This window comes from Neopsephotus bourkii, unplaced genomic scaffold (genome assembly GCF_033783945.1).
Source record: "Neopsephotus bourkii isolate Nb327-2 ecotype Australia unplaced genomic scaffold, CSIRO-AGI_Nbou_v1 NB_1735, whole genome shotgun sequence".
Lineage (NCBI taxonomy): Eukaryota > Metazoa > Chordata > Aves > Psittaciformes > Psittacidae > Neopsephotus > Neopsephotus bourkii.
In genome coordinates this window covers 178,489-193,905 of record NW_026902209.1, presented here as the reverse complement: position 1 = coordinate 193,905, position 15,417 = coordinate 178,489, and positions in this window count along the sequence as shown.

Below are 15,417 nucleotides of genomic sequence, written 5' to 3'. Positions count from 1 at the left end.
GGAAGCACACCCTAGAGCCTTTTTGTTCTGTTTGCGCAGCCTGAAACAGTGAAACCTTCATGTTAGAAACTGTGTAGTATTTTTAATACTTTTTAGAATAATAACCAAGTGTGGTCCCACCAAAATAAAACTCAGCACAGTTTTCTGAACTTACACATGAAGATTCCATAGCTCTCCTATGAGGAAAAAGGCCATGTGTTCTCATTTACACTGGCTTTCTGAAACATGAGTCCAATTCCATGATGGAAAATATGGCTGTGATTTTGTGCATTTAGACTTCAGTTTAGAGTGTAGCAACTCTAAGTGTTCATTTGAGAGCAAGTCATCAGTCAAAGTCATGATGTTCAAGGGATTAGAGTTGCATTCTCCTAGGGACTGCCCATGCAGTTAACACAGTCCCATGATATTACTAGCACTGTGGTTTTTTAGTCTGGTTGTTTTGGTGATCCAGGAGCGCATTCAGGAATAATTTGATAGATAATATATTCTTCAATGAGCCAATTAGACTGACCCAAATAATACTTTTAATTTGTGCGTGCTAATTGGATTGATAGAGGAATGCTACCGGTCCTTTTGCACTGAGGCCAGAAGGGAATGAGCTTGACTGTTTTTTCCATAAGAGGATTTCTTGGTAGTACTAGTGGAAAATAAAAAGTTGTCAGATAAAGTTATACAAGGACACTGGAATGACTAATGCTAAGGAATTATCCTGTATTAAAGAAAAAGTAAAGTAATTAAAGGAGCTCAAAAGTTGCTAGTTTAAACAGAACTCAGCCTTTAAAAGTCATGGTATGAACCCTGTATTAGGGGCAAGAATAGAAATTGTAGTTATTTAACAGATATAACCTCTTCCAACAAAGCAATTCCAATCAACCAGAAACATAACTTGTGTAAGTAAGTCATCCTGTTGGTTCATATGCTTAAAGTTATCATTAGAGATACTTGAGTATCTTGAAGCAGTGAGATATTAACTTCTTGCAGAGGCTTTCCCTTCCTTGAAATCTGATCTGTCCAATACATTATTTTCTTACATTAAGGTAATCAATGAGAATTTACTATAATAATGTCTTTAAAATAATGTCTTTAACATTCCTGAAATCTGAGTAGGAAGCCAGGTTTTGCACTAGTGAGAGTATGAATTATTTTGGAGAGGACCTTTGGCATGCTGCGAAACATGAACTGTATGAGTGGAAGGAAGGCTGTACATCTTTTTAAAGTCCTGTTGAAGCAGAGGTACAAAGAAAGTACTCCAGTGACTGGGGGTGTCACGACTGGGGTGGGCTTGCCTGTCCAGCCTCAGTTCCTCTTCTGAAATGCTGGTCTGCAGAGAACTCTAAATGAGGAAAGGCTGAAAAGAAGATAAAGAGTTTTTTGAGGATCTCTGTCATCTAAAAAGTTGTGTGTTCTGTTCTCTCAGAGGCCTGAGATGGAACTTAGAGGTGAGAACTCCCTTGGCATAAGACTTGCTAGTAGTTCAGTGGCTTTAGTTTTTGGCTTCAGAGTTTTAGGTTTGAGGTGCTTTAGTTTTTAGTTTTGCCTCAGTGTGGTTGGAGATCACGCAATAGTATAATTTATGGGATTAGATAGAGAAATAAACTAAGACTGTAAGCCAAAGATACACTTACTCATAAAAATCACATGGAAAATGTAAAGATAATCTTGAAAGCAAGACAGGGAACCAAGACCTCCCTGTAACAGGAAGGCGATAGTCAGAGACATACTTCCATGTTTGCTAAAAATAAAACCTCAGCTTTTCATAAGCAGATGTTAGGTGATACAGTGTCAAGTATTGATGCAAATGAGAGGTCCAAACCCTTTTGCAAAACTCTACAGAATAGTAATTGCGAGTAGGAAATATGAAGGTGAAGATGCAGTGATATAAGGGTCCTGCACCCTTTAATCTTTTTTTCTCAGTTCTAAAAAGCTTTTAGGAGGAAACACTCCATGTTCTACAGCAAGTATGGATTGAATGAAATAGATGTTACTGTATTTTTACTTCTAGCAGTTTTTTCCACATCTGATGATAGTAAACACTTGTCTTGTGATATTCTACCAGCATGGACCATGACTTTTTTCCACATGTACACTATATGTAAAATCACAAGCCTTAGTGCAAATTAAATTGTGTCAAAGTGAAGTTTTCTCATGCAAAATGCCCAATACCTCTTTTTTCTTTTTTTTTTTTTTTTCTTTCTGGCATTATTTTTTTATTTGATATCCAATTTGGCAGATGAATGATGACATTAATCCTCTTTTCCGCACTGTTGCTTCACCTTATTCCACACTATGTATTCAGGTTTTCTGGGGTCATTCCCCTCCCCACCACCCTTTGTTTTGTGTTCTGTAAAGTTGAAAGATTGGTTTTATTTATACAAATTAAAATATTTCTGAATAACTTTCCATTCATTTAAGTTCAGATAAACCAAATTGCAAATATTAAATGTATTTTGTAGCCACTTATCTTTAATTGTCAATGGTAGAGAGAACTCTATATGCACTCAAGTTTGGAGGGAACAAAATGACAAAATCTGTTGCTAAAAGGGGGGTTAAAAGACTAAGCAGCAGTAGTTCTAAGAAGATACGGACAGGATGGTTCAAAAGAACCTTCTTAAAGGAAGAAAAGACTGTGGATTTTGTTACCTTTTTTTCCAAACACAAACGTTTAGAAAATGGCTACTTGAACAGGAAAAGTAATGAAATGGCAAATGAGCCACCTGTAAATTTGGGGGGAGGCAAAAACATCATCTATTTTGAAGAAAAAAAAAATCTTTCTGTAAAGGCACTATTTCCCTTGAATACATGATATCCTAATTTATCCGCAGAATAATATCAAGTAGAAGGTTACTGTTAACTCTCCTGCTTAGCGCATGCCTGTTAGTGCGGTTAATATAGAAAATGAAATATTTTTCTATGTACATGCATACCCAGCATAATGTAGGAGACAAACTTCTGCTATCTACAAGCCTGCCAGTTTACCTAAGCTAGTTCCAAGCTAGAAGTTGCAGAACCGTGTTAATGCTAAATCAGATTAGTGAGACCTGCTTACCAGTCATTTATGGAGTTGCATAATGTGATGAGTTTTTTCATGAGTTAAGGAGCTTACTTTGTGCTGGATCTCAGTCTTACCCTGTTCTGAGTGGACATTTATCTGTGTTCATGGAACCCTGTGCTTTTTGCGTCTCCCCATGATCATACATGATGATGATGTGCAGAATAATAATTCTGATGGAAAAGTCAGCCAGATAAGGCAGTTTTGTTTGTACACTGCCTTTCACTATGGTAAATTCACTGTTACTTCACCCTGCATCTTTGCATAAAAAAGCCTAATCTCTCTCAGCATGCATTTCCAAAGCACACATTAACTGTTGGTGGGATTTCATGCGGTCTGTCTGCAAGCTTTCTACATACGTTCTGAAGCTGCCCTTGAAATGATTGCTGTTTTGAACCTGAAGGAATCTTTAGCAGAATTCCGTTTACTGTTCCATAGTACATGACTCCTCTAGGCTGGTGATCAGCTTTGAGAGCTGCTGGCAGTCACTCTCCAAACAGCATTCTTCCAGCTGTGTGCTGGGTGCCAGCGCCAGTAGTGAGTGTTGCAATCCATGTCATTCCCACAGCTAAACAAGGAGATGCTGGCAGTGGTTCCTTGGTATATTCTTTCTAATTCTCTGCATCCCGTTTTCTGTTAAAGCCATGAATTAATGGGAGTAAATTTTGGTGAAGGCATTAATGGCATTTGGATCAGTCTAAGCCTTCCTTTTTATGGGCTACAAGAGATGCTGGCTTTTTATTTAGGGCTGCAATAAATACCATGTTTTTCAAAAAATAACCCTGAACAATCTGATGCATACAGGCATATATGTCTGGGGAGACATTTATGCTGGGGAAAAAGAGAGTCACTGAATTGAGAAGTGATTGTTCTTTCTTCACGGAGCTCTATGTATGATGCGCAAGTGACATGGGCTGGTCTATAGAGTACCTTCAACTCAGCAAAGCAGTTTGTGGTTGTCTCTTAAAGTGGTATCTGAGAACATTTCACTTTCTGTAGTGATAGGACAAGGGGTAACTGATTAAAACTTAAACAGGGGAAGTTTAGATTGAATATAAGGAAGAAGTTCTTTACTGTAAGGGTGGTAAGGCACTTGAATGGGTTGCCCAGGGAAGTTGTGAATGCTCCATCCCTGGCGGTGTTCAAGGCCAGGTTGGACAAAGCCTTGGGTCATATGGTTTAGTGTGAGGTGTCCCTGCCCATGGCAGGGGGTTGGAACTTGATGATCTTAAGGTCCTTTCCAACCCTGACTATTCTGTGATTCTATGATTCTTCTTGTTCTCAGCAATAAATGATCTTTCTACTCCAGTACAATTAAAAAAAAAAAAAAAGAAAAAAAATTGTTAAAACCTAATTCAGCTGGCCAAGAGAGTACATTAAAGGTGTTATGCCACCAGAAAACTCTGATGATAGGCAATGATAAGTTAGATGGAAGATGGGAATATTAATAGTTATTGCCTCTGGAAATACATGCTTCAGCTCAAATGTAATACAGTGCATGAATCAGTGATTTAAAATAGCAAACAAAGTCTATTTTAATGACTTCATCCTTATGGAGCTATGTTATGTATATAATAACTAAAATAACATCATAGTAGTGTTGATAAAAACTGGCAGCCAAAAGTTGATCTGCTCTTACAGGAAATGCATAACTTTGATTGCCAAATCACTCACAATGTTGGTTTCATTTCAGATGTCTTTTGCCTTTTGTTTTGCAGCAACTGTTTCAGCTAAAATGATCTGATTCTGACTTGCAGGTAAACATATCTTACAACTGAGAAGCTGTAGAGCTTTACTTATAGCTTCTGAAAACTAATATGAAGTTTCTCAGGGAGTCATCACCTGAATGTAGCTGATCTTATAGGAGTAAAGAATGACCCTTGTTCATTTATTTTCAGTAATTGTGGTAGACATCCATCCTCAAAAGAAGAATCTTTAGGCCTGGCGGAGGCTGGAGGTTTTTCCCACAGCTTTGCAGTGTTACTGCCAGTATGCTGGCTGTACGGGAAGTCATTCTGACATGTTGGCCATGCCCTTTTCACTGAATAGGATGTACATGTGTCTAACTCATGGTCTTTCAAGCATCTGCTGCTCCAGGAAATGGGTATATAACTTTTAGCCTCTGACACTGTTTATTGGATGCACCATAACGTCTTTTGGCTTGTGGAGGGGCTTGAAATCAGTCTCTAACATTCTGACTGGGTACTCAAGTTGCTGTCCAGTGACACTGGAGATGAACACTCAGTATTTGAAAAATAACTTTTGATGTGCTCTAGAACTATCTCCATGTGCATGAAAGCATCCACAAGTGTATTCAGTTTGCAGAAGTGGAATGTATGAGCCCTAGTTGGGGAAATTTGGTGAGCACAGTGAAGCTTTCAGCTATATGCAGCTATCTGAAAGCAATAGCAGTTGAATACTTCCTTGTAGTACAGGAGAAACAGAAAAGCCACTTTGATCTTTTGCACTTCAGACTGATTTTTTTCAAAGTGCTCAGGAAGGAATAAAAACATTTTATGTAGACTCCTGAATACTCTTAATAAAAATATCCAGATTTACTATTCAGAGCAGAAGCACACATTAAGTCATGTAGGATCAAGTCAGGGTCAGCTCTTTGAAGTTCATATTTGCAATTAACTTTCAGTAACGTTTCAGTTCTTATTCTGTTAAATTTCATCAGATTAATCAAAGCTTGGGTGAGGTGGTTAAGGGAAAAAAGTGTTGCTTTTTATTTTTAAACAATCAGCAGTGAAGGTTAGAAGCATCCTCTGCTCTGTACCCTTCCTTTTCAAATCTAATGAGCCTGAGGTTCTGCTAGGCTTTTGAACTTGCTTTCTCCTTGGTCATAGCCTCTGATATGATAAGGAATAGCTCTGACCACCTATGAATGTACCATTGCAAAGGATAATTTAAGGTAAAACGTATTTGCTAGGGTTAGAGCTTGGCAGTGCAAAGAACTCAAATGGATGCAGAATCAGAAAGACAAATGATTGAGACAGGCAAATGAGTGGCAGGTATTCATAAGGAGATTTTGCTCAGTTTTTTCAGTCCTTGTCATTCTTTCAAAACCCCACATTGTTGTTTGATACCCTTTCACAAAAATGCCTGGATCCTCTCTCACTTTACATAAGACACAGAAGAGCTGTTTAGTGCCAGTACCTGGAAAACAATTTTCCAAAGCACCCAGTTCCCTTTTGGGCTACTTCCATGTTATTTTTATTTACTAGGTACATTGCAATAACACCAATGTGTTCCAGTTATGAATCTCAGTACTGGTCTCTAATAGTGGAAGATGTAGCTGCATGATGTGTGGCGAGTCCATGGTGTCTTAATGCAGATGTGAATACTGATGGCAGTGGTAATCCCCATTTGTTGGGTTTTGATTAATACTAATATGCTATAAGCCATGGAGAGAAGATCTGTATGTCTGAATATGCACTACACAACTCCTTACAGTGTGTAAAACATTATGCATAGTCAGAGACTGCATTTTCTTCTTAAGCAAATGGGCTGGATTGTTTCTGCTTCCAAAAGCGCTAGACTGTTGCTACAACTGGTAACAGAGTGTTAGCTCTGTGTGTCAAGATAGATAGGAAAAATTAACAACAAATGACAAAATAAAAGCTCTTTCACTAGCAGACAAATTGTTATATATAGGTGACTGCCGCAACTAATACACTCAAACCAGGCATCAAGTGCCTTCTTAGCCCCTGAAGTGGTAAATGTTTCTGGAGACATAAACATTTCTGAAGATAGTGCTGAAAATTAATCACAGGACAAATCACAGGCAAGGGAAAGCCAGTGAATTTGAACAAGGTCAGCTTTGTGACACAGAGCCCAAACTGTCTGATAAACACTCAACCCTTTAAATTTCATTGCATTTTAGCAAACAATGTCATTATTCAAGGGACCTAGTTCTTACACTATAATCAGTGGCTTGCATTACTACTCAGTTTTCACATCAAGACAATTTTCTTCTTTAGTCTGAATATGGTATTTTATAGAATCATAGAATTTGGGTTTGGGTTGGAAGGGACCTTCAAAGCTTATGGAGTCCTAACCCCCTGCAATGAGCAGGGACATCTTCAACTAGATCAGGTTGCCCAGAACTACATCCAGCCTGGCCTCGAATACCTCTACGGATTTGGCATCCACTACCTCTCTGCGCAACCTGTGCCAGTGTTTTACCACTCTCATTGTAAAAGATTTCTTCCTTACTTACAGCCTGAATTTCCCTCCTGTTAGTTTAAAGCCATCACCCCTCGTCCTATCCCAAGTCTCTCATAGAATAATAGAATCATAGAATAGTTAGGGTTGGAAAGGACCTTAAGATCATCAAGTTCCAACCCCCCTGCCATGGGCAGGGACACCTTGCTCTAAACCATATTACCCAAGGCCTCATCCAACCTAGCCTTGAACACTGCCAGGGATGAAGCATTCACAACCTCCTTGGGCAACCTATTCCAGTGCCTCACCACCCTAACAGGAAAGAATTTCCTCCTTATATCCAATCTAAACTTCCCCTGTTTAAATTTTAACCCATTACCCCTTGTCCTACCACTACAGTCCCTAATGAAGAGTGCCTCCCCAGCATCCTTCATCAACTGCCAGAGGCTTCTCCTAATGCCTCTTCCGCTTTACATGAAATAAAGTTCTTATTTCCAGTTTGTATAACAAAGAACAGAAAAGAGACACATTAATGTCTCAGTGTAATAATTTTATATAAAATAATTGCATTTATATACTGTAATCAGAGAAAATCTGAGTTATAAAATACTTCAGTAAAAATAATCTGTGTCCAGCGCAGGGCAACTAAGATGATTAAGGGAGTGGAGCATCTCCCTTATGAGGAAAGACTGAGGGAGCTGGGTCTCTATAGTTTGGAGAAGAGGAGATTGAGGGGTGACCTTATTTGTGTATATAAATATATAAAGGGGGAGAGTCACGAGGATGGAGCCAGGCTCTTCTCAGTGGCAAACAATGATAGGACAAGGGGCAATGGGTACAAACTGGAACACAAGAGGTTCCACTTAAAGTTGAGAAGAAACTTCTTCTCAGTGAGGGTGACGGGACACTGGAACAGGCTGCCCAGGGAGGTTGTGGAATCTCCTTCTTTGGAGACATTCAAAACCCACCTGGACACGTTCCTGTGTAACCTTATCTAGGTGTTCCTGCTCCGGCAGGGGGATTGGACTAGATGATCTTTTGAGGTCCCTTCCAATCTCTAACATACTGTGATACTGTGATATTAGGTTAGCCATGAGTTGGTGACTCAAACATGAAACTTGCTTCTCTGTTGAATGCAAAAATGTATTGAATAGATGATTATGGTTTGCCTGCCTGATTTTGTTCAGGATATTGTGATTGAGCCCTGACTTGCCTTGCTCAAGTTGCAGAACAACTGTTTGGTGGTATCAATACTTTTTACAATGCTCTGAGTTCTTATTTGGACTCCTTCCTACTGCAGTATCTGCAGGGGCTTAGCTGGCTTCTTGGCTAAGCCTTGCACTTGCCAAGGAAGTGACCTAACTCATTGTCCAGTGTAAGCCCTGCAGCTTCTCTTATTGCTCAGCAGCTCACTTTCTTTTGTCAGTGTTGCCAACAGGAAAATGTTTGGGGCTTGGCTGTGTAGAGGCTTTGTGCCTCTTGGCCAGCTCTAGCCAGCTGTGAGCAGTGATGCACAAACCAGGAGAGACTGCTCCTGCCTGTGGCTTTGGAGCAGTTTTAAAGGCAGAAAGGTCAAATGGCCTGGTGGTCAGCTAGATGTGATTCAGATTTTATTTTCTATACATTCATGACCAGTGATTTATAACAATATTTAACTGTTGCTCAGCACTTTCTGTAAGTGCATCTAAAGCACTTTACAGGGGACGCCAGGCTTGTTATACCAATTTACACAAGGATAAATGAAGCAAGAGGTTCTCCTAGAGTAAAACAAAGGTATCCTAGAAGCAGATCCCTAAGATGGGCTCGTGTGGGCTTTGCTGTCAGCTGCAGAGTGCCAAAAGTTTCTGACAGTCTGCTCGCACACAGAAATATTGCATTCCTCAAGCACCGTGAACCGGCTGGCTCTGTCACTGTCCACCTGAGAAACCCTGTCACTGCAGCCTGGTTCACTCTGCTGTTGGCAGTGATGGGACTGGTGTGATTCCTGAAACCCTTCCCCTCACACAAAGTTCCTTTCAGAATGACAGGCCCCTCCCTGGGTCCTAGGGAGGAGGGTGATCCTTTGGAAGAGAGCCATGAGAGTTAGTGTGAGCTATAGGGGTGAAAGGAAAAAAGACTCGTACTGCAGGAAAGGGACTTCAAATTATTCTGCTTTAAAATTCTGTGGTCCCAAACTTCTCTGTGGTAAATTAATTTCCGCTTCTACTGTGAGAAAACAATCTGTAGTCCTTGCTGTACTTTGTGTACACATACCTGAATTAGCTTTAGACTGGGTGTTTGAAGCACTGTCAGAGAGAGTGCAGGATTTCAGTCATCATGGAAATACCCAGGGCAGGGCCCAGCTACCTGTAAGCCATTGAAGACTATGCTGCAGTTAGTAGTAACTGAGCTAACAGGCATATCTGTATGTGCAAAACCAGGCTTCTCTGTTAGACTTAAAATCAGTATGTTTTGTGCAAATCACTGCAGCCATACATAGATTTGGAAGTTACCTGTATAGCGGTCATTATAAATGCTTCTGAACAGGCAAAATGTTTAAAATATGTATTTTAATTTCTGGATCACCTGAGATAGTCACACTCACTTAAAAGCAAATAATGTAACTCCTTTGCAAAGAAAATGAGTATCAGGAAGATACTGGCTTGCATCCATTATTGTGAATTATAAAAAGCTTGAACAGACATTTGTAGCTTACTTGTGTGTAGTTGTATATGAACACCAGAAGCTACCTGATGGACTTGTGCAGGACAGTTTACAGAAAATGAGCAGGCACAAGAAATACTCTGCCATTAGTCTGAGGCCTCTAGAGCAGTGCATCCATCTACTGTCACACAGGAGCATTACAACTTGCACTGGGTAAGGTTAACTAAAATGCTTAATAATGGAGCTATCCTCCTCATCTCTCAGCTGTATCCTTGCTATTTTTCTCTGAATTTAAATCACTGTGATAGCTGTCTCTTCCAGAGGATGCTCAGTGATGGGAACATAACAAAATGTGAGGTAACAAAAAAGGATTTCCTACTAAAACTCTCCTCATTTCCTATACTGAGGAAGCTCAACAAAGACTCTAAAAGCTCTAGATAGAGGCTTAAAGAACTGGCACTGACTTCAGTGAGACCTTAGTGCCTTTGAAAGTTTTCCTTGCAATGTACAGGTCATTGCACATAAACCTCACAAAAATAGACAAAGCCATAGATTTACAAAAGGTGAATAACAGGTAAAAAAGGCCTGGGGATGTGTCTTGAAAGAGCTGTCAGCAGTTAAATTGAAGTGTCTTGATACAAAAAGGTTTGCTGCTTCAGCATTCTACCAGAGAACACAAGTGAAGACAGGAAGGTGGCTAAAGTCAAACCAAACTGCTTGCTCTTAACCAGGGAAAACTTGAAGAGAGGGATTGCCCTTTGAGGGTTCAGTGATCACTTGCAATTGCTATCAATAAAGAAGTGAGTTAATTGGAGAAAGACGTAGGAGGCATGTTTATATGGGAGTAAAGTCAACAGGAATATACAGTACATAAAGCGAGAAGCAGTAAGTTGTAAGGAAGAGCTTAATCAACACATTAGGCTTGTGTGCTGAAAACCTGCCGCATGCTGTAGCACCTGGATACAAACCAGCAGTAGAGCCAGTATCACACCCAGCTACCTTTGACTTTTCACTCAGAAGGCAAGGTACAGTTTCACAGCCACAGTGACAGGGAGCAGGCTACAGCGGCACTCAGCATGGTGCTTACATGCTCGCCTCGGGTGGATGTTATCAGAAGTTCTTGTGACTGCGCTGAGACTCTTGGTGCCTGATCTGTCTTTTGGTTTCACTTTTCTGAGATCTTTTTTGTCCAAATTCTTCCCTAATAATCCCCCAGTTGAGAAAATAAGGGGGAGAAGCCTGCTGTTTTTACTGCATTGATTGACAGCTGTCAAATGGTTTTGCTGCCTTCTGGTTCCTTCCTTCTTCCAAGAACAACTGCTCCTCTTCCTCCACTTCTGGCATCTCTCACTTAACAGGGAACAAAGCTTTCATCCAGAAAGTACATTTTAGAAACTACTGTGGTGCTGTACAGCAGTAGAATAGATGCCAAACCCAACCCTCAGTATTACATGGGCCTGATGTTCGGTTTCCTGCAGCAATGTGTCCAAACCCTCAGGACTGGCTTCAGCAGTATTTAGTTGACAGACAGTCCTTGGAGAGGACAAAGGCACAAATTTTCTGTTCTCATGAGAGTAGGATTGAATTGAGTCTCTGTTGCTGAGAAGCCCAGAGTCACTCTGACCAGGTAAAAACAAATACGGGATGTAGGTACGATTGTCTTCCATCAAGCTGAAAGAGCACACCACACCCTGGATGAGTCTCGGCGCTTTGCAGTGCTATCTATTTTGTGGTGTTTTTTTTTTTTTTTTTTTTTGTGGTGTTTGTTTTGGGTTTTTTGCTGTTGTTTCATTTGTTGGGGTTTGTGTTTGTGTGTGTGCTTGGTTTTGTTTGGGTTTTTAATGTATGCTCCATTTGGCAGTTTCTGAGAGAAATTTTGGCACTATAAAATAAATGGCTTGCTCAGCCATACTTCGTAAGGGAGCAGAGGGTTTTCAGCCAGTGCATGCATAACTCATTTTTGAACGCTCTCATGATCATTATTCATTGTAGCTTGTAAGAAAACATTGCTGTGAACCCAAAAATGAAGACTTTGCTTAAAATTATTTATGACACTAAGTCTATCCATTATGATATGGTTTGCTTAGAGCATTTCTCAGTAATTCTGTCTGCATTGGGAATAAGCATAAAATGAAGGACACCTTTTCCTGTTTGATATTAACTAGTGCTGAGCACTTTTAATGAAGATTTTGTGCTACTAAAGGCCTGAAATGTAGGGAGGGGGGTGTATTTCCTAATTATACATTAAATCAGAGGAGAAAAAAATTCTACAGGTTCCTTATGATCAAGGTTTACATCGAAAGGCCAGGAATTCCATGAATAGCCTGGCTCTAAGCTCACCCTCTGCACAGCTGTGTATTCATGATGCAAGGTTTTCAGTGACTTTTCCCTCCTCCTGCTTCCCCACCTCTCCTGCCTGTGCACTGTCTGCAGCTGAGTACCATACCACCTTCTCCATCTTCTTGGTCTCCCCTGCATGGCTGCGTCTTGGTCCTCTCGGTTTGGCTCCTGTGCTGTCAGGCCCCTCTCAGGGACACTGATAGAAACTAGTGGCTGCATTTCTCATTTGTTTTTATTGGTATTGTATGTATGGCTCTAGTGAGCTATATCTAAACATGGTGTATTTAGGGACGAAGTAAACTTACGCAGATGGACTTTCCTCTGTGTTTGTCAGCCCATATGACTACTTTAAAGCAAGTCAGACAAGCTTAGGAAGGAAAGAGAACAGAGTGCCATGTTTATTACTGCTGCTCAGTAATGGCTTAAACCTCAGATGGAGATACACAGTGCCGAGGCTTTGATAAATGTTCAAAAGTCCTGGGAGGCTTGTGACTCTGGATGAAAGCTTCTTCGCTTGCTATGTAACTTTTCCGATCTTTTTGTAACTCCTACAGGCAAGTACATTGTCAGTTTCTTTGACTTTGCTACTGTTTTCTTTTCATGTATATTGCTGAATTGTTACAGCTAATTGCAAAATGTAACTTGGTTTTGTTCTCACAATATTCTTCAGGGTGGGAATGTTTAAATAAGTGATGTTTACCTTATTGCATACATTGAATGTTTTCTTGCACTTTCTCCATAGAATGAGGCATGTGTTATCTTCAAATAGGTAAAGTAATCAGCAGTTACTTTTAGGCTGTGGGATCTGTGTCTCATGATGATTCAGGGTTATGTTACACAGTTTTGTGTTATTTGAATAAAAAAATCTAGTATGTGATGGTGACAGAATGGATTCGTAATGCACAAAACCAGCCTCTGTGTGCATCACACAACAGAGAGGTTAGGACTTACCTTCCTTGTACCTTGCTCCAAAACACAGTTACTGACAATCTCTGGGGACTGTGTCCCCCAGAGGTACCTAAAGAGAAGAGTAATTTCCAACAAGCTAAAAGGTGGCGTGATTTAAAGTGTTTATCCACTGTGGACTGAGTAACGATGCTGCTGCTGCTGCAGAGTGCAGCCTGGGAACGCTGGACCACCAAAGCACAGTGTGGGCAATGGATGTACCTGCGTGGCACAAGCTGCCTTCCTTGGCCCTAGCAGTGCCAGTCAGTTTCACTGAGACTCCTGACAGAAAATCCCCTAGTCAGTGGTCATCAGCAGAAGGCTTCTGTTGATCTACATGGAACTTGACTGGAGTCTTAACTATTCCAGTGTTACAATGTGGGGACTTCTCCAGCCTTGTCTTCTGCTTTCCTATTTTTTCCTCTGAGGTTCCTTCCTAACAAGGGATTACTTCCATAAAACCTTTTATCTGGCCTCTTACATGATTTCATTATCATTTTGTGCAAGAAAAATCAAATTTAAGAACAATTTCAGTGAGAGAAATTTCAAATTATGTTTACATTGAAAAAGAAACCCGCAGAAATGTGAGGAACTTCTTGATCCTGAGGATAAATCCTGTAAGACACCCACAACCAAAGATGTTCCATGATAGATACCTAGATGTGATGGTTTGACACATGGCAGATGGCGATTTAGTGTTTTTCCTTTTTCCTCAGGAATCTGTGGGGTGGGTGCTAACACTTAAACCACCATCAATCTCATCTGATGAGACTTAGCTATGAGACCATAACAGACTTGGCCCCAAACAAGTATAAATAAAACTGAGTAGAAAGCAAGGTCGTGCTACATTTGATTTATATCACACTAATGAGATGCCATTGGTTGGATAGAGGCTCTTACTGATTTTGTTTCAGCAGAGAATTGCTTTGGAAAACTACCTGAGGAGCTGGAGACAGTCCTGAGGCTGAGACTTGAACCCAGGGTCTGCTAATGTATATGAATGTTCAAATTCAGGGTTTAAGTAGACAACTAGACACTTCTGATCTTGTCTGTGAGGTTTTTGTGTAATTTAGAATTGATAGCAGTGCTTGCATGAATCTTCACGAAACCAATATTAAAACCTTTTATTGTTATTAAAATCTTTAATTGTTTTCCTTGAACAAGTAATAACAAAAGGAGAAGAATGTGTCTGTTGTCTTTTACCAGGAGTGCACAGCTGCAGGGTGAGAAAATGTCACCTCTCAGCTGGAAGGGGAACAGAAGTAACCTTGTGACCTGCTGCTATTTGAGGTCTAAACAAGACAAAAATTGGACAGCTACAGAAATTAAGTTTAAAATTGAATGTTGTAGAAAGAGTTTGTGATGATTGCAGGAGAAATAGAGAGGGGTTGTTTGGGTTTGTTCTGCCTTTTGTGTGTGTGGAGGCTTCCTCTTGCTGCTGTTAGGTCAACTGTTCACTGCAGAGCCAGCACAAGCCTTCCCAAGGGCATGGAAGGCACTGGCAGCTGCTGTGCCAAGGATGGGAACACACTAATTTTTGGAAGAGGTTCTCATTTTGGTACCACTTCTGTCTTCCACAGTCTCCTAATTCCCAGCCAAGACCAGCCTCTGTGCCCTCCCCTCTGTGAGCCTTGGTGCCTCTGTTCCATCCAGACGCTGGTCAGCCCCAGTGACTGCACCACGCAGGACTGCTCCGTGCACCCTGGTGCTGTTTGGGGCTGGCTGCCCTGCGGTCACTTACAACCCTTCATGCCCCACCAGCGCATGGGAGGGTGACCTGGCACATGGCTGGCCCTGGCTGCTTGAGAGGCGTCTATGGCATGCCTCCCCCTGCTTGCCAGACAGCAATCCTAACTGTCCCCTGTACCTGATGCCCCCAGTGGGCTAAATCAGCTCATACCACATATGCTGATGTAACTGCTGTAGACTCCTCACTGCATCCCAGTCTCTTTTAGGACTGCAATGTAGAAATATTTCTGAGTTGTTAAATGTCTGACAGCCAGTGTTACAGAAATTAAAAGCTTGACAAACTGCTACGTATCATCACTCAAAACCCACTTACTCTTAAGATGGTCTGGATGATCGCTTACAGGCTTCTTACAAGGGCATGTAGTGATACTTTTTACAAGGACCTGTAGGGACAGGCCAAGGGGAATGGCTTGAACCTGCCCGAGGGGAGACTGAGCTGAGCTCTTAGGCAGAAGCTCTTCCCTGTGAGGGTGCTGAGGCGCTGGCACAGGGTGCCCAGAGAAGCTGTGGCTGCCCCATCCTTG